This window comes from Protopterus annectens, chromosome 5.part1 (genome assembly GCF_019279795.1).
Source record: "Protopterus annectens isolate FY-2018-M chromosome 5.part1, PAN1.0, whole genome shotgun sequence".
Lineage (NCBI taxonomy): Eukaryota > Metazoa > Chordata > Ceratodontiformes > Protopteridae > Protopterus > Protopterus annectens.
In genome coordinates, this window is record NC_056736.1 from 32,273,314 (window position 1) to 32,296,221 (window position 22,908).

The window sequence follows — 22,908 nt, forward strand, 5'->3', positions numbered from 1 at the left end:
CCAGTCCACTAATGATTGGCAGTAGATTTTTTACGAAATGCCAAGGTGCCAGGTCAATGCCCAACCTTCAACGATGGCACACACATTTATGCACGCATGTCTTTCGAATGCTACCCAACCGTGGAGAGGACATGCAGAAGGCACTCCCAAGCCAAGCCGAGAATCGAATGAGAGAACCTCTTGCTGTGAGGTAATAACGCTACTGCCGTACCACCGCAGCATTTCTTTTCATGCAAAATATATACTTTACTGAAATCATGCTGTCATATTATTTATCTTTATTTGATTCTGCTATTGCTGTCATTTTAATAACGCTGTTGCTCATTTCCATGTCATCATGCCTCCATGTACATATTATGAAGGCTGTAGTATTTCTCAGGATGCTGTCAGAACCCTCAGTGTATCTTTAAATCACACTCACCCAGCCATGGCCACTCATCACACAAAATGAGCTACTGTAATGTGACAATTGTTTCTGAATCCCAGATAGAATATGTATATTGTGAACTTTGGAATTTATCCAGTACGGGAATTAATAGTGATGTTAATTGTAGGTTTCTGATTAATTAGTTGGTGTGTGCTTATGATTGGATTACTTATATTTTGTTCTTATTTAATCATGGTGCACTTAGTGCCGTCTAATACTTCTGAACGGTTTTGTAACAAGACATAATATAGGTTTTAATTATGTTTTATTAAACAGAGTATCATTTTATTATTTTTATCTATTAGAGAAGTCATAGAAACGTTATTTATTTGTTTTGTTTTATTTTTGAGGGTTATTGTGATGTTAGTGTTGTAGTGGTTAGCATAAGATATTTTTTATTAGTTGATTTTTATTGTTTTGCTTTGCTTTTTTATTTTAATGTTTACATGTGTGTATGCTATTGTTATGGTTCTACTACAAGTGCTCGAGTCCCATGAGCTCTTTAACCAGTGTCTCAAATCCTTAGATTTGAGAATCTGTTAGCTTGTATGGGCTGCTACTTGCATTTGAACTCAAAAATGAGTTCAGACAGGCATCTGCCATCCCTTACATGAATATATCATTAAATATCTAGTGAGGTAAGTGTTGCAGCTGTGGGAAGGCAGAGAATGGAAAGGGTGGTAGTTTAGACTAAGGCAGTGATTGCGAAGGGGATTTAAGTTTAGGGAGAAGAAGGGGAGTTTTATAATTAGGGAGCAGGAAAGGAGTTTCAGGTTTAGACAGTTGAGGGGGTTAGAGGCAGGGAGCAGGAAGGAAAATTTATGTTTTGGCAGAGGGTTGGAGTTTTAAGTTAAAAGAAGTGATTGTGGACATAACTTTATGGAGGTGAGTGGAGTTTTCCAGTAAGGGAGGAAAGACAAGGGTTCGGAAATGGGTAGGAGTTGTAGGAATAGTTAGGTTCTGTAGGGCTATACAATTTTATAGGGTTGGTGTAGGGAGGGCTGAGTAGTTACGGGAGATCACTTGGAGTTAGAGCACTTGCGCTTTTCAAACAAGTGACAGTGAAGTATATGGCAAACTACTAGCATATTTAGTATACCTTACTGCATTGATACAGGTGTAGTACATGTTAATGCAAAGCTTGTTTTATATTTTTGTGCATTTTCATTAGGTCAGTGTAAATTGTGTGTGTGTGTGTTTGTGTGTGTGTGTGTGTGTGTGTGTGTGTGTGTGTGTGTGTGTGTGTGTGTGTGTGTGTGTGTGTGTGTGTGTGTTTAATGTGTTTTCTTTATTGATGTAATTTTGGTGTTGGATATTTGTATGTGTGTTTTTTGAGAGCTATGTTGGGGTGTGCACTTAGCTTGATACAGTTGTATGTGTGTTGGTTTATATTATATTCCTGTATGCATTTTTCATGTTTTTCGACAGACTATGGTTGTTTCTCATGTTATGTGTACGACTGGCTTTGCTTATGGGTGTTTTATATGGTTTACTATCAAAATGTGGAATGGCACTTATGCAAAACTGGGATGGTCGAATGTGTGTTTTCCAGTTTTTGTAATGCCGTTATGAAAATGTTCAAAGTCACATTAGTGGATGGTAGTGTACATTCACTAATATGAGATTGACATTCTGTTGAGAGATTGCACTACAGAGGGGATCAGGAAATGTACCCTTTTTGTCACTGTAGTCCAGTCTCGGCGTTGGAATATATAACTTGCAGGGGGTGTGGAGCCCTCCACATGGGGGAGTGCAGGGGGGTCTTTCCCCCCTGCAAAACTATAAAACCCTGTGCTGTGGAGGAAGGTACAATTCCTATGGCAGCTTCAGAAGAACTGCCAGAGGGTCTGACATCACCTCCTAACATTTTGAATATTTTCAAATATGAATGTCAAGGTAATAATTTCTGACATTCTGTAAAAGTGACATTGCAAAATATGAAATGTCAGTTCAAGCAATTGAACAGATTTTGTCTTGCAATTCAACATTTTGATAGTAAACTGTTTTATATATTGTTGTTTATGTTGGTTTTGTGATGCATTTGGGATTTTCATTTTCTGATTTGTAGTAGGACATGCATTTTAGGTTGATATGTTTTTTAAATTCTGACTTTTGTTATGGCCAAAGGCTGAATATTAGAACACACTTGATTGATTAAGTTAAGGAACATCTCTTAGAATGTGTCAATATTTTGTTATAATATCTTAGCATCATTAGTGTCGGCATTGCAAGTAAGCAGGCATCTAACCTTACTACATATTTTAGCTAAATCCATATTTATAGTGTCAGATTAGGAAATGTGGGCCTAGTTTTAGTTTGTCTTAATGAAATAACATCATCGTAGGCATCTTTTAACTCGCTGTTTTTGTAACTTTTGTCTTTATAGTCAGAAAAGGCATCATTAAGCTGCATAATCATAGTCTCATCAGAGTTATTCCACTTGGCAACTCTAGCAAATTGATTCTTAATAATATTTTTGAACATATAGTGAGAGTGCATGCTGTTCCTATGCAGATATGAATTCCTTTTTGCTGGTTTCTTGTAAAGGTTAATACCTAGTGCTCCTGTTACATCCTTCAAAACAGTACTATCTAAAAAAAAATCAATAAAATCTGTATTTACATTGCGCTTAAATATTAAAAAGGAAGTTGTGTTAGTTAAATATTCAGTGAAATTAAAACTATAATGTCACCTTCACAAATGAAAAAAAGGTCATCAACAAATCTAAGATAGAATAAAACCTTATAAAAAAACACATTATTGCCTGATAGAATGTGTTGACCTATATATATCTATATATATATATATATATATATATATATATATATATATATATATATATATATATATATATATATATATATATATGTGTGAATGGGCGTTCCTTCTTTGAAGGTTGTGCGTTAGGCCCTGCAAGCCAGCACGTAAAGGAAACAGCTCCAAAAGTTAGTATCACTGGTTGTGCTAGCTGTCCACCTCAAAGAACAGCTTCAGGATGCATTTCCATTGGTTTTAATGTTAATCCATCAAGACAGAGTACAGAGGTTACTTCTACTGCACTTAATGAACAACAAATGACTGGAAGAACAGCTGCAACTTATTTCCTTACTACAGGACAATAGCAGCAAGAAGTTCTAAGCACTTCTTATGTAACTGCTGCAAGTAACAATACGAAAGAGTTTTTACAGCATGTTTTGCCTCAAAACACTCACAGCTTTGAACAGCAAGAACAACTGGAACAAGCAGAGTACCGTAGGCTTTAATTCTGTAAGTGCCCTAGACCCGATTAACTTTTTTTTTTTATTAGAAGATCCTCTCCCCATGACATTGCAGAAGCAAAAAAAGAAGCACCAATAAGAAAAGGAAAAAATCTGTGACACGACCCCGAACTTGCAGTCAGAAAAGAGCTTAAATGAACTGGTAATTATCCTGTCTTCTTATACTCTAATTAAAGTTGAAACTGCAGTTTTAAGGAAAGGTTTAAATTTTATTCCTTCATGTTTGAAGGATGTTGTTAAGACTAATGATGAACTGTGCTATTTTACTAGAACTGTTAATCTTAAGATTTTATATCAAACCAAAACTCAGGATTACAACAAGGCAACCAAACCTTTGGCTGAAAAATTGAAACAGCATATATTCTTCCAACAGAAAGATTTATCCAAGTAACAAGTCCAGTCTGTGTAAAATTCACACCTCACAGTTCATTTATTTGAGTGACATAAAAATGGTAAGTGCTTTTGCTAGATAGCTTCCTCAGACCTTCAAGAGCAAACACACTTCTGTTTAAAGAATGTATGCTGTTTTAATTTTTCAGCCAAAGGCATGGCTGCCTCATTGTAATCCTGAGTTTTGGTTTGATTTTCTTGCTGAATGTTATCAACGAGGTATTTACCCCATGGAGTATAGTCCATTTTGATGTTTGCTACTTAAGATTTTATATGGTGCTAGTGAGTCTCATAATTCTCATGCTGCTAAACTTGTAAACAATCTAGCACATTTATTTCAGTATATCATAACATCATCCAAGTTTTTGAAAGAGCAGCAGAAAGGGAAATTTATGACTTGTACAACATTAAATTTATTAAGCACATGTTTTTAATAGGAATGAACAAGTTGCATTAATTTCCTTAATAAATAACCATATTTTTGTTATAAAGAATGCAGATTAAGGAGGTGTAGTGTTTTTTTATTTTTTTATACTATAAACAAGCCATGTTACAGCTTCTAAATAACTCAGACTTTGAAATAATATTTTAAGTCACACTGTATTAACATTATTCAAAATGTGTCTGAAGTTATATATGAAATGTTCACATTAAATTACATCACAGAAGAAATGTAGAATTACTTTAAAGTCTGTGATCCTATTATAGCATTCATATATGGCATACCAAAAGTTCATAAATCTATGTCTACTCCTCCCCTCAGACCCATTGTTTCAGTGAAAGGTTGGGTAACTGAACTGCTATCAAAATACCTTGATACCTAACTTAAAATAGGTTTTGAATACACTGGCACAATTTTGAGTTACTGCAGATTTTTAAAGCAATTGTATGAATGATTAAGTGAAACAAATTTAACTGTTTTTTTTGCAACTCTGGATGTTGAATCTCTATTCACAAATATACCAACTAATGTGGGCATTTCTTATGTGAAAGAATATTTGTTAGAGTGTGGATATATACAATCTCATATAAATGTTCTTTGTAAAATGCTGTTAACTGTCTTAACTAATTATGTTTTTATGTTTCTTGATACTTTTTATCATCAAAACAAGGAGTAGCAATGGGCATGCCTACAGCTAATAGCTATGCTAACATAGTTACGTATATATGAGAGCGTCAACACATTTCATCAGACAATGATCTGTTTTTTATAATGTTTTATTCTACCGTCAATTTGTTGATGACTTTTTCATTTGGGAATGTGACATTACTAGTTTTAATGATTTTACTAAATATTTAACTAACACAACTTCCTTTTTAAGATTTAAGAGCAATGTAAATACAAATTGTATTTATTTTTTTAGATAGTACTTTGTAGACTTAGAGAAAGCATATGACAGGGTGCCTAGAGAGGAGTTGTGGTATTGTATGAGGAAGTCAGGAGTGTCAGAGAAGTATGTAAGAGTGGTACAGGATATGTATGAGGGTAGTGTGACAGTGGTGAGGTCTGCGGTGGGAGTGACAGATGAGTTAAAGGTGGAGGTGGGGTTACACCAAGGATCAGCTCTGAGCCCTTTCTTATTTGCAATGGTGATGGACAGGTTGACAAACGAGATCAGACAGGAGTCCCTGTGGACTATGATGTTTGCGTGGGGTTACACCAAGGATCAGCTCTGAGCCCTTTCTTATTTGCAATGGTGATGGACAGGTTGACAAACGAGATCAGACAGGAGTCCCTGTGGACTATGATGTTTGCAGATGACATTGTGATCTGTAGTGAGGGTAGAGAACAGGTGGAGGAGACCCTGGAGAGATGGAGATATGCTCTAGAGAGAAGAGGAATGAAGGTCAGCAGCACTAAGACAGAATATATGTGTGTGAATGAGAGGGAGGATAGAGGAATGGTGAGGATGCAAGGAGTAGAGGTGGCGAAGGTGGATGAGTTTAAATATTTGGGGTCAATAGTTCAGAGTAACAGTGAATGTTGAAGAGAGGTGAAGAAGAGAGTACAGGCAGGATGGAGTGGATGGACAAGAGTGTCAGGAGTGATTTGTGACAGACGAGTACCTGTAAGAGTGAAAGGGAAGGTCTACAAGAGGGTAGTGAGACCAGCTATGTTATATGGGTTGGAGACAGTGGCATTGACAAAAAGGCAGGAGTTTGAGCTGGATGTGGCAGAGTTAAAGATGTTAAGATTTGCACTGGGTGTGATGAGGTTGGACAGGATTAGGAATAAGTATATTAGAGGGTCAGCCCAGGTTGGAAGGTTTGGAGACAAAGCCAGAGAGGCAAGATTACATTGGTTTGGACATGTGCTGAGGAGGGATGCTGAGTATATTGGGAAAAAGATGCTAAGGATGAAGCTACCTGGTAACAGAAAAAGGGGAAGGCCTAAGATAAGGTTTATGGATGTGGTAAGAGAGGACATGCAGGTTGTTGGTGTGACAGAGCAAGATGCAGAGGACAGGAAGAAATGGAAACAGGTGATACGCTGTGGCGACCCCTAACGGGAACAGCCGAAAAAAGATGATGACTGTTTTGAAGAATGTAACAGGAGCACTAGGTACTAAACTTTACAAGAAGCCAACAAAAAGTAATTCATATCTGCATAGGAACAGCATGCACCCTCACTATATGTTCAAAAATATTATTAAGAATCAATTTAATAGAATTGCAAAGTGAAATACATCTGATAAGACTATGATAATGTAGCTTAATGATGCTTTTTCTGGCATTAAAGGCAAGAGTTACAAAGGCCCACATTTGGTAAATCTGACAGTATAAATATATATTTAGCTAATAGACATTCTAGGGTTAGATGCATGCTTACTTACAATGTCAACACTAATGATGTTTGTCATTGAAGCATACTTTCGACAAACAGAAGGAGACCCATATATATGTATATATATATATATATATATATATATATATATATATATATATATATATATATATATATATATATATATATATATATATATATATATATATATATATATATATATATCAGGTAGATGTTTTTTATAACCATTAAGTAGCTGTTGTGACAATTAGATCATGGGGATAAATAAGTGGATGTGGTGACTGCTGTCTCTAAGTGTGGATTTGATTCCCATGCTATTAATTTATTTAATAATGCTTATAATATGAATAATTTATGAACTTTGTATATGTACGTATGTTTACAACATATAACAACATAATTTCACAAAAGGAATGCCTGTGCAACTGTTTACACATGTTATCAGTTATGTGCTGCTAGCTGTTACTTCTTTACAATAAAATGTCCAATAAGTGTTTGCAGTTTCCATATTTATTCATTCTCCACAGGAATTACAGTAAACACCTGTAGTAACATTTGTTAAACTACAACCTCTGCAGCCTGTTAGCTTGACCTATAAGGAAACCAGCCACCATACCTACATTTTGGTGTGCTGTGAGTTCCAACCACATGGGAGAAACACATCTGAAATTGTTATCTTGGTTTACTTCATCTATACCATTTCCTTGGAGAAGTATATTCCAATAATTGATATTAGTGTTTGTTGTGCATGGTTATGGGCGGCCACAGTGGTGCAGCAGTTAGCGTTGCCACCTCACAGCAAGAGGTTCTCTGGTTTGATCCTTGGCTGGGGTGCCTTCTGTGTGGAGTCTGCATATCCTCCCAGTGATTATGTGGGTTTCCTCCAGGTGCTCTGGTTTCCTCCCACATCCCCAAGACATGCTGTGGGCAGATTGGACACTCTAAATTGGCCCTAGGCATGAGTGCGTGTGCTTTCTGTGGAAGGTTGGGCACTGGGCTGGCAACTTCGCTCTGTAAAACTCCATTGCCAGTCATGAGCAGACAGGTGATTCACTGTGGTGACCCCTAACTGGGAAATGGTTATGAATAACTGAGTTGTTGAATTCCTAAGAATAAGCACATAATCAATAATTCTCTGCTAAAATTAGGTTTTTAACAGCAAGGCTAGTAAATCACTACCGGTTTGTTTAACAAAAGCATGTGCTGGCTGTTAGCTTGGCAAGCATGCCTACATTTTGGCATGCTGTGGATTCCAGTCTACACGGGGAAACATCTGAAATTGTTATCTTGGTTTACTTCACCCATAGCATATTTTTTTAGAAGCATATAGGTTCATAGGTGTGTACTAGGCTAATGGCCCTGGAGCCTATATAAGCCTAGCCCAAGAAGATTTCCTGGCATAATGCCACCCAAAGTTAGTTCCCAGTGCCCCTGTCAAGCAAGGCCACTGAAGTAATTCCTGGGGTGAACTTCCTATTGCCCATCCACTCAAGATTACTCTTAAAGAGGGCCAGTGAAGTGTTCTGCTTGATGTGAATGGGAAGTTTGTTCCAAATTATGGGAAGTCTCAGGGTTAGGAACCTGTCCCTCCAGCATGTTCTGTTTATTGTGGTAATGAGGTTTAGATCCCTGGAGCATGTGACACAGAGGGATTGGGATTTCTTTAGGTGTAGCATATCTAGCAGCTCTGGGTCAGACATGGTTTTGTAGGTCAAGCAGAAATCGTCTCTAAGTAGGTGATAAGAGACAGAGTATAGCTGGAGTTCTTTGATTCTGTCCATATAGGGCATGTATCTAAGGTCTAAGATCCTCTTAGTGAGGTATTTTGTGGCCTTTCCAGTTGTTGTAGGTGTCTAGTGAGGTACATACCAAATGGGGCATTGTATTCTATAATAGGTCTAATGAGGGACGAGTAGAGACGGATTATGACCTCTTTCTTCTTGGATGAGAAAACTTTTGTAATGAGATGTGCCACATAGGACTTTCTGACTACAGTGGGAATGTGGTTTTCAAAGGAGAAGTTGATGTTAACCTGTGTCCCCAGGTCTCTTATCACACCTTCCATGTTTAGTGGACTACCACCTATGTGTTAGTTCATGGGCACCGATTTTTTCCCAAAGGGAATGACAATGTACTTTTTAGCATTGAGCATAAGGCCATGGTTCCAGCACCAGTCATTGGTGTCAGTGAGGTCTTTTTGTAGAATGTCTACATCAATTGGAGAATCAATAATGGCTCCCAGTTTGCAATCATCTGTGAACTTGGTCAGCCAGAGTCTCTTTGTGTTGGCTTGAACTTTAGAGAAGTAGATGCCAAACAGGAGTGGACCTAGGCCTGATCCTTGTGAGATACCACTTGTAACTGGTCAGTAGTCAGATTTGGAGTCTGCTACTTTCACAGTGTGGGTTCTATCAGTGATCCAGTTGTCAACCCATCTTATGACATAGGGGTTTATGCCTAGTTTAGTGAGTCTATCTATGATTACTGAGTGAGGGATGGTGTTGAAGGCCTTGGGAAGATCTAGCTAGGCTGTGTGAACGACCTTGCCCTCATCCACAGCTCTGGTGACAGACTCAAAGATGTCTACCAGGTTGAGCAGGCATGATCTACCTTTCACAAACCCAAACTGCATGGGGTACAGAGTTTGGAGATTACCTATGTCCTTATTTATAAGGTCCATGATGATGTGCCCCATAGCCTTACATATCAGACTCATCAGACTAATGGGGAGGTAGATCCCAAGGTTTGTAGTCGCTCCCCCTTTGTGGAGTGGGACGACCATAGCAGTACGCTATTCAGTAGGAACAAAGCCTGAAATGAGGCTGTGATTGAACAGGGAACACAGGTCTGGTGCCATTTTACTTTGTAATTCATGTAGAACACAGCTAGGGATATTATCAGGTCCCATGAAAGCTGTATTCTTGGCTTTGGACAGAGCATTTTTTACCTGTGTAGCTGTATTATTAGGGACTTGGCATTCCTCGGGTATTGTGATAGGCCCTTTAGGGGATGAAAAGGGGGTGAAGTTCACACGGAACCTGTCGGCCAATATGTTGGCAATATCAGTTGGTTCTGTATATGTGTTGCCTTTGTGCTGTAACTCAGAGCAGATTTGAGGATAGCCATGTAGATTCTTGACATAACTATAAAATGCCTAGTGGTTGTCCTTAGAATCTGCAGCAATTTTGATTCTGTCGCTAGCTTTAGAGGATTTGATGATGGATCTTAGTTTTTTCCTGAGGCTAACAAGGGAGTTTTTCCAGTCTTGGGAATTCACCCATTTCTGCAAAAGTTTTTTTCCTTCTGTTGCAGAGTTTGTTTATGGTGGAGGACCACCAGATCGCTTTTTTTTTTTTGGAGGAGAGTGTCTTGGTTCTGTTTGGTATGGCCCGTTCCATGCAATTGTGTATGTGCTCATACAGTGCATTGGTTTATGATTCACCAGTCATGCACCTATTTTCTATTTGCATGGGTGTTGTGAAGTTATTCACAAAATTCAGACTAGCAGACTATGGCAAGCAAACAAGTTTAATATATTGCTAAAAATTACATAAGAAAGAGAACAACAAACAGACTGGTTTCGGCTCAAATAAAAGTAGCCTTCTTCAGTGCATACATTTGACAAATAGAACATCCCCTTTCTCTTATATAGTCAGCACATGAGGTTTAATTAATGCACTTAATATTTAAAGGTGCTCATTTAATCCAGGAGAAAATAAACCCCCCAACTTAATAATTTATTTTTTCTCCATATTGTTGAGAGTCTGATGCTAACCAATCTTATTAGATCTGTTACCCCTAATACAATCAATAATGTAAAATAAAAGGACGCATTACTATGTGAAACAATATGTTTATAAAGGGCATTAGTAATTCTCTAATGTCTGATATCACTAAAATGCTCCGCAATCCTGGGTTTGACTGGACGTGAAGTCTGGCCAATATAAAACGCGGAACAACTACACGTAGCCAGGTAGATGACCCAATCAGTTTGACAGTTAGCAAAAAAAGAAATGTTATAAACTTCACTATTATTTTTGCTGCTAAAGTCTTTGTTTTTGCAAATTCTAGAACAGTATACACAGTGACCACAGGAAAAAAAAAACAACCAAATGGTCCCCAAATAGAGTAGATTGAACCTGTGGAACCTGCTGGCTACGTCCACGTTTACAGTGACTCAAGATAGACCTCAGGTTCCTACCCTTCCTATAGGAGAAGTAGCATCTATTATTCAAAATTTCAGAAAGTTTATTATCTGCCAAGAGAATATTCCAGTGTCGTTGGACACAGTTAGTTAGAACCGCAGTGTTCCTACCATAAGTGGTCACAAAATGAACAGTTGACTCATGCTCATGAGGCTTAACCTTGGAGTCTAGAAAAGAATCCCTATGCATGGAGTCCATGGTATTCTTAGCATGCAGTATATGTCCCAACTTATAACCCCTATTCAAAAACCGGTAGGTAAGGTCGTCCCTGTACACATCATATAAAACATCCTCTGAACAAATGTATTTCATTCTCATATATTGAGACTTTGGAATATACTTACATATGTGTGGAGGATGATAGCTGGTGGCATAGAGAAAGGAATTATACTCTGGATATTTACGGTAAACTTCATTACTTAGGGTATTATCCCTTCACCTGGTCACCAATACATCCAAGAATGTAATACAACCCTTACTGTAGTTCACTGTAAATTGTATTCCCCACATGTTTTCATTTAAATAGTTGACAAATTCTTGTAGGTACTCAGAATCTGATCTCCATACCAACCAGCAATCATCCAAATATCTCCTCCATATGTCCATGGCCTCCAAAAATATATTGTGAGAGCTATCATAAATAATCTGCATTTCAATGTATGCCATAAATAGATTGGCATATATTGGGGAGAAAGAATCCCCCAAAGCTGTACCCTGAATTTGAAGATAACATGCATCATGATATAAAAATACATTTTTGGTAAGGACATGTTCTGCTAATCCTAATAGAAGTGTATTGAATTCAGGTGAATATAATCCAGATCTGGAAAGCCAATATCCCAAAGCATCAATACCTGCCCAATGAGGAATATTAGTATAAAGGGCAGTTACATCAAGGGTACAAAGTAACCATCCCGGTTCTAACTGTAGTTCAGAAATTATCTGAAGAAATTTGGTTGTGTCCTGCATGCGGGCACGTACCCACTTCAAAAAGGGTTTAAAGTACTTGCTTAGAAAATAGGATAATGGTTCTGTTAATGAGCCCTTTCATGATACAATTGGTCTGCCAGGGGGATTCCATGGGTCCTTATGTATTTTTGGGAGAAAATAGATATATTGGGAAAGTGGGTCTGGTACAGATAGATGATAAAAAGTTTGGTTTGAAATAATACCCTCATATTTAGCTAAAGTTAAAAATTCATCAATCTGTTTCTTAAAGGAAGGGGTCGGATTAAGGGGCAAACAAGTATAATGTCACCCATCCGAAAGTTGCCTCATAGCTTCGGCATTATATTGAGTGCAGTCTTTGACTACAACCACCCCACATTTATCAGCAGACAATAAAACAAATTTGTGGTTATTGGCCAATTCCTTAATACATTCCAGTTCGATCATTGGGAGATTATTCGAGCAAACACCAGACTCCCTAGAACAGAAATGTATATCTCTAAGGACACTATTCTGAAATATTCACACATTAGAGTTCATAGGAAGCGTAAAAGTAGATTTATGATATCTAAATTCTTCCTGGACCCCACTGGAATCTCCATCCTGAAAAAATAACTGTAGGTTAAACATTTTTAGAAAAGCTATAATATCATTGGCAAAACTGTCCTCAGAAACAAAAAACCCAGGTATAAAAGTTAGTGCTTTATTCAAGATATCAATATGAAGGGATGACAAGGAGCAAGATGAAATATTTAACACATTAGAAATTGTTATTTCTGAGCAAACATTCTCAATAACCCTTCCATAATGTCAAACTCATTGGTGCTTCCTGCCTCCCCCAGTTTTGTTTATATCTAAAGGGACAATGTTACTTCTTTTGGGTTTTGGGGATCCTGTGGTGCATTGTGCATCAGACTCAAGGGCTGAAGATGAATCATCTCCAGAAGTTTCATAACTCATAGTGGACATTTTCTTTAAAATAGAGCGTGGCCGTTTTTTTTCTGGAAGCATATTTATGAGATTGTTGAAACCTTACATGTTTAGCCTGATCTTTAGAAAACGGATCCCCCCTGTCATAATCAACGAGATCCTTCAAAAATGTCTTTTTCTTCCTCTCCTTAAGTTGTTCTTCTAAGCTCAGTAAATCATTACTGAGTTTCTTAAAGTTCAAATGATAAGTGGGTTGACCCTCAAATTGCTTAATTGAATCATACATCTGTGTAATATCTTGTAACTATTGGTCAATAATCCTTTCATAATGTCCTCAATAAAATTCATAGAAGCCTTATGTTGGGCATCAGCCCAAAGCTTAGTCAAAATGGCATCAATAATATTTACAAGTGGCTGAACACGGACTCTGAGTCCCCTAGGTGTAATATCCTTAATAATATAGGCCTTAAACAGCCTAAGATGCCACAGATTGCTACGAAGAGACCTCATGCTCTTGTTCGGCCTCAAATTGTGCCTCACATGTGTTATCAATAGGTGCAAAAATGGATCCATTCCTTTGGGGTTGATCAACACTTAAGCTAAACACCACAAGAGCATCGCAGTCAGAGGCTAACCCCTTAAGAAGACTGGTTATATCCATTGAGAAAACAAACAATAAAAATTACCCAAAGAACTATATATATATATATATATATATATATATATATATATATATATATATATATATATATATATATATATATAACGACAGGGTAAAGTACAGCAAGTGGGACAAAATGATCAAACTCAAACTGTCCCTTATTTATCTTTAAAAATGAAAGCAGTACTCCCTCAATAAATAATGTTCCAACAATATCAGCCAGTATAAACAAAGTTGGTCAGATAGAAACCATAAATAAAGCAAAACTCATACAGTGCTGAGTCCAATCCAGATAATATTGGAACAAGTCCTATGGGACTGGACAATATTAGCCCATGTAAATCAATGACCAATCAGTGCTGAGTCCTGAACAAACTAGATATAGTTGGACAATAGCAGCCTTCTTGTTGTTCTGCCCACTGTTAATGAGGGAGTCCAAATAATACACTAAAAGAAAGAGTTCAGTACAAAATAACCTTGCTGTAATGACCCCATATGATTTAACATTAGTAGAAATAATTATTGTTTGTTTAATCAAGAAAAAAGCAGCCCTAACGGAATAAAACATTAATTGGATCCATATAGCTGACCATTTAGTAAAAATAATCATTTGATAGAAGTAAAGGCCCACCCAATCAAAATTCTGATAATAATCCATTTTGAAAAAAGCGAATCAAAAGCTCCCTGAAGCCATCAGTAACTGCTAAAAGCAGTCAAATACTAATAGACATATCCAACAAATCCCAGTTTCTAAAAACAATAATTCCTGCATCAAATATAACATATATAACCCCACAAAAAGCAAACTACAATTGTTGAGCCCATAATGCTAAGCAGATCCATTCAAAAGAAGACCCAAGAGTCATAATAAACATATATCAATGTGCTTTGCAAATAAACGAGTGGAAACCCTTAGAAGCGTTAATAGCTATACAGACCACATACATAAAAATGTTTTATACAATATAGTATCCTTATTAAGTCCTGCAAAGGATAAACACATAAAGGACTAAAAAATCAGGCAAAAAACAGCATTGTTTGCAAAAACCAAATTGGGTTCATATTAATGTCCCAAAATAATGTCCAAATGAATGTCAAGACCAAAAGGCCGATAATAATCTTCCAATATATTCTTTTTGAGTGTTCCAAGTGATATCCTGAAGAAAAATAAGACCCAAGGCAAGAACTTAGCTCAAATAGTTGTTAACAATGCCCAGCAGACTGTGACACAAATAATATAATAAAACAACATGTGCCGACCCTAAACAGCAAAAAACATATGTATATAATATATACTAAACAACCTCAGGTATGAGTAATGAATCATAAGAAAAGAATGTCAACATATACCCAATGGTGCCAGCATTATAAATGCATCAATGAAAGGCCACAATAAAGTCCTTGAGCATTCATGAACAGCAATCCCCAAAGTAAAGGTTGAAGAGTACTGTAGTAATCAATATAGTTCAACATCCCAGGGTAGAAAACCAACGAACATGGTCTCCAACAGCAATCCACGAGGTAAAGGTTAAACCATACTGTGGGTAATTACAATAATCCGGCATCCACGGAACCAGTTCAAAAAACAATCTCAAACAACAGTCCCCAAAAGAAGAACTGCACCATACTGTAGGCTGCTTTTTTCTTGATTAAACAAACAATAATTATTTCTACTAATGTTAAATCATATGGGGTCATTACAGCAAGGTTATTTTGTACTGAACTCTTTCTTTTAGTGTATTATTTGGACTCCCTCATTAACAGTGGGCACAGCAACAAGAAGGCTGCTATTGTCCAACTATATCTAGTTTGTTCAGGACTCAGCACTGATTGGTCATTGATTTACATGGGATAATATTGTCCAGTCCCATAGGACTTGTTCTAATATTATCTGGATTGGACTCAGCACTGTATGAGTTTTGCTTTATTTATGGTTTCTATCTGACCAACTTTGTTTATACTGGCTGATATTGTTGGAACATTATTTATTGAGGGAGTACTGCTTTCATTTTTAAAGATAAATAAGGGACAGTTCGATTTTGATCATTTTGTCCCACTTGCTGTACTTTACCCTGTCGTTTAATATATATATATATTTTTTTTTTTTTTTTTTTTCATTGTGTGGATTTTCACACAATTGTTCTTTGGGTAGTTTTTATTGTTTGTTTTCTCAATGGATATAACCAGTCTTCTTAAGGGGTTAGCCTCTAACTGCAATGATTTTGTGGTGTTTGGCTTGAGTGTTGATCAACCCCAACAGAATGGATCAATTTTAGCACCTATTGATAACACATGTGAGGCACAATTTTTAAGACTGAACAAGAGGATTAGGTCGCTTCGTAGCAATGTGTGGCATCTTTGGCTGTTTAAGGCCTAAATTATTAAGGATATTACACCTAGGGGACTCAGAGTCCGTATTCTGCCACTTGTAAATAATATTGATGTCACTTTGACTAAGCTTTGGGCTGATGCCCAACATAAGGCTTCTAAGAATTTTGCTGAGATCTTAGCAGGACATTATGAAAGGATTATTGACCAATAGTTACAAGATATTACACAGATGTATGATTCAATTAAGCAATTTGAGGGTCAACCCACTTATAATTTGAACTTAAAGAAACTCAGTAATGATTTACTGAGCTTAGAAGAACAAATTAAAGAGAGGAAGAAAAAAACATTTTTGAAGGATCTCTTTGATTATGACGGGGGGATCCATTTTCTAAAGATCAGGCTAAACATGTAAGGTTTCAACAATCTCATAAATATGCTTCCAGAAAAAAAAACGACCGCGCCCTATTTGAAAGAAAATGTCCACTATGAGTTATGAGACTTTTGGGATGATTCATCTTCAGCCCTTGAGTCTGATGCACAATGCACGACAGGATCCCCAACTCCCAAAAGAAGTAACATTGTCCCTGTAGATATAAACAAAAGTGGGGAGGGGCAGGAAGCACAAACAAGTTGGACAAATTGGAAGGGTTATTGAGAATGTTTGCTCAGAAATAATGAATTGTAATGTGTTAAATATTTCATCTTGCTCCTTGTCATCTGTTTATATTGATATCTTGAATAAAGAACTAACTTTTATACTTGTTTTTTTTGTTTCTGAGGACAGTTTTGACAGTGATATTATAGCTTTTTGTAGAACGCTTAACCTACAGTTATTTTTTCAGGATGGAGATGCCAGTGGGGTCCAGGAAGAATTTAGATATCATAAATCTAATTTTACACTTCCTATGAACTCTAATGTGCAAATATTTCAGAATAGTGTCCTTAGAGATATACATTTCTATTCTCTGGAGACTGGTGTTGGATCAAATAATCTCTCAAAGGTCGAACTGGAATGTATTAAGGAATTGGCCAATAACCACAAATTGGTTATATTGTCTGCTGATAAAGGTGGAGTGGTTGTACTCTAAGATTGGGCTCAATATAATGCCGAAGCTATGAGGCAACTTTCGGATGGGCGACATTATACTTGTTTGCCCCTTAATCCATCTCCTTCCTTTAAGAAACAGATTGATGAATTTTTTACTTTAGCTAAAGATGAGGGTATCATTTCGAACCAAACTTTTTATCATCTGTACCAGACCCCCTTTCCCAGTATATCTATTTTCTCCCAAAAATACATAAGGACCCACGGAATACCCCTGGAAGACCAATTGTATCGGGAAGGGGCTCATTAACAGAACCACTGTCCCAATTTCTAACCAAGTTCCTTAAACCCCTTTTGAAGTGGGTACATGCCCGCATACAGGACACAACCAAATTTCTTCAGATAATTTCTGACCTTCAGTTAGAACCGGGATGGTTACTTTGTACCCTTGACATAACTGCCCTTTATACTAATATTTCTCATTGGGCAGGTATTGATTCTTTGGAATATTGGCTTTCTAGATCTGGATTATATTCACCTGGATTCAATACACTTCTATTAGGATTAGCCGAACATGTCCTTACCAAAAATTTATTTTTATATGGTGATGCATGTTATCTTCAAATTCAGGGTACGGCTATGGAGGCTACTTTCTCCCCAATACATGACGATCTATTTATGGCACACATTGAAGAGCAGATTATTTATGATAGCTCTTACAATATATTTTTGGAGGACATGGACATATGGAGGAGATATTTGGATGATTGCTGGTTGGTATGGAGATCATATTCTGAGTACCTACAAGAATTTGTCAACTATTTAAATGAAAACAAGTGGGGAATACAATTTACGGTGAACTATAGTAAGGAATGTATTACATTCTTGGATGTATTGGTGGCCAGGCAAACAGATAATACCCTAAGTAATGAAGTTTACCGTAAATATCCAGAGTACAATTCCTTTCTCCATATCACCAGCTATCATCCTCCACACATATGTAAGAATATTCCAAAGTCTCAATATATGAGAATGAAATGCATTTGTTCAGAGGATGTTTCATATGATACATACTGGGACGACCTTACCTCCCGGTTTTTGAATAGGGGTTATAAGTTGGGACATATACTGCATGCTAAGAATACTGTGGACTCCATGCATAGGGATTCTCTTCTAGAATCCAAGGTTAAGCCTCATGAGCATGAGTCAACTGTTCGTTTTGTGACTACTTATGGTAGGAACACTGCGGTTCTAACTAACAGTGTCCAACGACAGTGGAATATTCTCTTGGCAGACAATAAACTTTCTGAAATTTTGAATAATAGATGCTACTTCTCCTATAGGAAGAGTAGGAACTTGGGGTCTATCTTGAGTCACTGTGTATACTGTTCTAGAATTTGCAAGACCAAAGACTTTAGCAGCAAAAATACTAGTGAAGTTTATAACATTTCTTTTTTTGCTAACTGTCAAACTGATTGGGTCATCTACCTGGCTATGTGTAGTTCTTCCACATTTTATATTGGCCAGACTTCACGTCTGGTCAAACTCAGGATTGCGGAGCATTTTAGTAATATCAGACATCAGAGAATTACTAATGCCCTTTATAAGCATACTGTTTCACATAGTAATGCATCCTTTTATTTTACCATTATTGATCATATTAAGGCTAATAGATCTAATAAGATTGGTTGGCATCAGACTCTCAACAATACGGAAAAAAATGGATTATTAATTAAACCTCATTTGCTGACTATATAAGAGAAAGGGGATGTTCTATTTGTCAAATATATACACTGAAGAAGGCTGCATTTATTTGCGCTGAAACCGGTCTGTTTGTTGTTATCTATCTTATGTGCTTTTTAGCACTATATTAAATTTGTTTGCTTGCCACAGTCTGCTGGTCTGATTTTTTTGAATTGCTTTTACTTGGGACCTTGCAGTTGCCGTACATGCAGGGGTGTTCCTTTTTTGTTGTGAAGTTAGCCACCTCTGTTTTAAGAAGCGCAAAATTTGCTTTGGAGAAGTTTTTTACGGCGGTTTCCTTTGGGGGGGTAAGGGTGGGATGTGGATATCCATGGTGATTAGCTTGTGGTCAGATCTGACCAGGGAGGAGTTGATTACTGGTGTAGAGCAATGGTCACCCATGATAGTAATGACCAGGTCAAGGATGTTTCTACCCCTGGTGGGGGTAAGAATGAGTATGTCCAGGGCATTTGAATTAATGAATTCCAGAAAACATTGAGCAAATGTGTTGGTACATGAGTAATTTTCCCAGTTAATGGAGGGGTAGTTAAAGTCTCCCAGTATAAGGGTTTTGTGTTGTACCCTAATATTTTCCAGTGTGTTTAGGAATGTGGAGTGTGAATCTTGGGACATGGTGGGGATGTATTGCAGGCTACAACCTGGATTGCAGTTTTACCCAGTGTTATTTGTACCTGAAGTACCTCTGATTTGTTATGTTGGGCTACTAGTCTGGAGGTGTGCATATCCTTTATGAATATGGAGACACCACCACCTTTAGTGCTTCAGTCCAGGTTTAGGGGCCGAAAGGTGTGGTATGAATTATAGCCTGGTATTGCTGGTGTGCTCTCCAGAGCCTTGAACTAGGTCTCGGTCACTGCAGAGATGCCGATGTTCTCCATTTTAAAGAGTGTTTCGAGCGAGTGCATTTTGAGATTTATACTTCTAGCATTGAGTAGCATAACCCTCAGATTTTGTTTGCTTGTAGCTGTTATGGTGGTAATTCTGTCTTCAGGACATTGCCGAAAAAAGGTACTATAGTGGTGGCAAGGTCCTTGGCCAGTATCCAGAATCCCTGGTGTGACAGGTGCAGGCCATCTCTGGTGAAGCATTGAGGTCTTTCGATCATGTCATCCCAGGCAGACAGATATTGGATACCCTTAGAATGACATCAGAAACTTAGTCAGTTGTTGAAGTCAATCATTTTCTGCTTGTACTGTGGTATCATTCTGGGTGACGGTAGGATGCTACTCAGAGCTAGGGTCATACCTGCCTGGGCTACAAGATCCAAGAGCTCCTCTATGTCTCTTTTCATGTAGTCCTGGGAGTTACATCTCAGGTCATTCACACCAACATGAACAATGGCAGAGTCATATTTGTACCTGTTGTGGAGTGACCTAAGTGCATGCATTATGTGGCGGATCCTGATATCCAACAAGCAGCTAACTGTATCTTTCTCCTTATTCAACCTAGTGAGTGGGACATCAGTGTGTCTTACTATTGAGTCACCTAAGACTAATGTATTGGGTAAGTTGTTTGCCTTATGGGCTTTGGTTGAGTGGCACACTGTTTATATGAGCTATGTGTCTCATGGTTTGTGCTGGGATGTGGTGGTTGTTTGCATTTCTGCCTTGGAGGTCTCTGTTGTTTGGGTAGATTTTTATTGAGAGCCACTGCGACTGTAGGTGTGTGTTTTGTGTTACTATGTGAGGGTTGTGGTGGTGTAAATTCTGGAGGGCTATGTGTTGAATCTGGTGTGGTGCAGCTGCTAACCTTCTCCTCTTGACTGGCTAATCCAGTCTTGGCTGGAGAGTGCTTGGCTTCCAATTTGGCTATATATGTGCCTCTATCACAAGTCACACTGTTGGGAGGTAAGAGGAGAGGGTTGTCTGTGTACATGAGGTAGTTGCTACATTGCCTCAGGATGCCCAAGTTCACCAGGTTGATAGGAGAAAGCACAAGGAACTGACCTTTAGACATGCCTGGATATGAGCTCAATATATTAAGTACTGAAGCCTTTTACAGAAAATATGTCACTCAAAGTGTCTGAGTCTGTACAGAGCACTGCCAAACAATTGAGGGGAAACAAATACATAGACCCTGAAAATTTAAGGATGAAGTATTTAGGCAGATATTCTAAAGTTAGAAATAAATCATGAAGTACTTACTGAGAATAAAGAATTATCTTGTCAGAAATGATGAAAAGAGGGGATTTGAATGAATGGCTACTGCCTGGCTACTACTAATGCTGGTTTTAGCACAGCTTCCACTAACTGGTATTAATGTTTATCATATAAAGACATTGGCATAATGGTTAAGGTGTTTATCTTACAGATACAAGGTGCAGGGTTTATTTCTAACATGATGTAATTAGCTAGGCTTAAAATGACCCACAAGGTCAGGTAGACTAGTAATAATCTATAGACACACACACACAGTGGATGATTGCATCTAACATTATTAGCTGAATTAATTGATTGAGTGATTATAAATATAGGTGGTGTATGTATTTTGTATTCTTACAAAAACTTGGTTCTGAAGAAGTCCACAGAATACACAGTGGATGAAAGCACTTAACCTTCACATTAATCTTAACATTTTACAATGTGTTCAGTCTATTTTTATGGTAACATCTTTTTTATTAAATAGGATTTACTAATAGGCTATCACAGGTTTTTGACATCATTTTGTGCAGCTTTGGCTTTCCTTGGTTGTTTTGTTACACTGCTGCCTCTCTTTGATTTGTTTGAAGTTTGAATTTGGCTACCTAAACATATTTTGGGCATTACAAATAGGAAGAAGGAAAGTAGCTCAATATGAAAAGTAGTGTATGTGGAATAATGAGAAATGAAAAAAATGAAAATGGAAAGAAAAAAAAAAAGTAAAACAAAGCAGATAAAAAATATATAATGATAATATGAAGTGCAAAAGTAAGAGTGATGACATTAAAATGATAGAATGGAATGGTATAGTATGATAATGGAGGAATATTTAATAAATCCATGTAAAATCATAAGAATTAGGTTAAAAATAAATAGAATGGAAAGATGTGGAAGTGTTTATGAGGCTGGAAATGTTTTTCTGGAGACAATTATTGAATTCATAGTTTGTAAAAAATAGTATGCAATTTAAAGCAATGTAGGAGAGAAAATGCAAAGGTTGTAATGGAGAAGAAATGACAAAACGTTAATTGATTGTAAAAATGATAAGTTTTGGAAACACATTTTAAAGTGAGTATAGGTGAGAAGATTTTGAAATAACCTTTAATATAATGTATGGGAAATATGAAAAAGAAAAAAATTATGAAGGTGAAAGATGGGAGAGAAAACTGATGAAAAAAGTGTGGATGCTAGCGACAAGAACAAGATGCAATGAATTTCTATACAATTAAAATATTAATAACGAAGATGTGCTAGCTGAGATAAAAAGCTGGTTGTGGAGGAAAGGATTGGAGATAGAATGAAAGATGTTAAAGTTTGTGAAACTGAAGATGTAAAATACTTAAAATATAAACATATAAATGTAAATATTGTAGACATAAATAGATTATAAGGGTGTGATGCTCGTCTCTATCTTTGTACATACACACATAAATATATATATATATATATATATATATATATATATATATATATATATATATATATATATATATATATATATATATATATAGTTACCCTTCACAAGATCGAATGAATGGAAGCTCGAAATGCATAAGCTGGAGACCAGAATCTCGAACTTCCACAAGACAAAAATAGTATGAACAAACAATATTTAATCTCTGTTCCATATTCTTAAAACTAAAAGTCCAGATCATATATCTCCATTGTTTGTTTCTGTGTGATTATGTCCAGCTCCTTCATGGTTTTTTTTTTCCATAGAGTGCATGACTCAGTTTATCACGTTAGTAATGCCTTACTGCACATAGTCCAGTAGCTAGATTTCTGTTTCATTAAAAGTCTTCAACAGCTGCAAAGCGAAACTGACATACTGCTTCACATCTTCAAAGCTATGGTCAGTAGTGCCTCTGCATTCCTTAACACTATTCCCTCTCTCTATTTCCCTCTCTCTCGAATCCCACCACCTTATTTGCTTTCATCGAAGTCCTTGTGTCCTTAGGTTCATAGGTTCATAGGTTGATACTTTT